The sequence below is a fragment of the Belonocnema kinseyi genome, chromosome 2 (genome assembly GCF_010883055.1).
Source record: "Belonocnema kinseyi isolate 2016_QV_RU_SX_M_011 chromosome 2, B_treatae_v1, whole genome shotgun sequence".
Taxonomy (NCBI): domain Eukaryota; kingdom Metazoa; phylum Arthropoda; class Insecta; order Hymenoptera; family Cynipidae; genus Belonocnema; species Belonocnema kinseyi.
This window is the reverse complement of record NC_046658.1, coordinates 172709675-172711535: the sequence shown is the minus strand read 5'-3', so window position 1 is coordinate 172711535 and position 1861 is coordinate 172709675.

The window sequence follows — 1861 nt, the reverse complement described above, 5'->3', positions numbered from 1 at the left end:
ATTTTTGCGAATTATCTAAAAGGATTTTATTCAATTATTTTCATAAAGAGACAAGAGAACCGATTTTTAAAGTATGTGAAGGCACTTGAAAATTTGTTCACGAAAATACTTTTTTTTATATATTTTTATTATATTAAAAGAGGATTCGTAATTTCATTTGATAAATAAATTGTATTTTTTTATCACTATCAACTTCGTAGATTCCTGGAACTATCAATTTCATAGAATAATACATATAAATTCAAAAATGTGGACCCAACCTATAAATAAATACGTCACTTTACAATCATATTGGATATATTTTGTGAATGAAAAGAACAAGAACGGCATGTACTTGCACAAAAGGCCCTATTGGGGCCCTAACAAGGGCCCCTAATATTAATTAGGAAATAATAAGGATTCTTGTTACGGGCCTGAACAATTTCCTTTGACGGCCCCTAACAATTTCACGGTGCCAAACTAGTACGACCCCTAACAATTTGCCCCATGTGGACCTCAATAGCAATAGGGAAAATCGGTGAGGCCCTCAACAATACCCCATTCAGATTTCTTCACAGGACATTGTTAGATGACAAAAATTAAAATTTCCTTCATCATTATTTTTTAAGTTTGAATTTCATCCCTTCCGATATTTATTAATTAAGTAATATAAATAAATTAAAAATTAATCCTAAAAAAACTGTTCTTTTTTCTTTATCGTTAGAAAAGCTTTTCAAAAATATAAATTTAGAAATTATGGTTTTGCAAATTGAAATTACTGTTTAAAAATATTTGTTATTATTTGGAAAAATGTTTAGCCATAAATTGTTCATACAAATTTGTAACCTGACTAATTTTATTTTGCAGATTATTCTCTACTTTACGTCAGATTTGTATTAAAATGAAAAATGCTTTCAAAAAATGAAAACAAAAGAAATTAAAAGAGAGTTCTCGATAAGCATTGAAAGTAGACATGAATAAAGAAAGTGAAAATCGATAAGGTATTTACATAATTAAACCTTCATCTTTTGAGAGAAGAAGCATGAAAAAATGACTTCTTATTGTTTGAATATTGTTAAGAATTGTGCACATCCAAATTTAAATTGTCTAAACTTATAAGAATTTTTAAAGATTTGATGTGATTTGAAAGATTCTAAGGAGCTTTTAATGCTTCCGAGGGGCTCCCTAAAATTCCAAAGATTTTTTTGTGATTCCGATACGTACAGAATTTTCGGGAGATTAATTCACGGCACTGCTTCTTGATTTTATTACGGTTTGGCGCGTGAACAATGATTTTGGAGGGCTTGCTTCTAAAGCATAGGTATCTAAGTTTTAGACATTAGTCCACGCCCCATTGCTCTCAGATCTCAAATTCTATGCTTTTAGATCACAGTGTCCAAGACTTTAAATCACCTAAAAATTGTAGCTCTAAAATCATGCGCTTTCGTGAATAAATCATGATATATAGAGAGTTATAAAGGAGTATTCAAAACTATTCTACATTTTAAATGATGCAAAGGATTTTTACGAAATTTTAAAGAAACTTTGTAATATTTTTGAGGATTTTTATAGTTTTCAGAGATTTTCCTGGCCCTCGGGAATGTAGTTTCATAACATTCCCATAATTTTACAAAATTTTCAAAAATGTTATAGAGTTTCAAATATTTCGAGCGGATATCGCAGTACATCTCAATATTTTATGTAATTTAATGAAATTCCACAATATTTCAGTATATTTCAAAGAATTTTGTTTAATAGAATTGAGGGGTTTCTAAGAATTTAAATATTTCAAGAGATATTTAAATGTTTCACAGCACTTGTACACATTTTTTATTTATTTTTAAATTTTAAGATTTTTGAGGCAATTCTGCAGATTATCAAA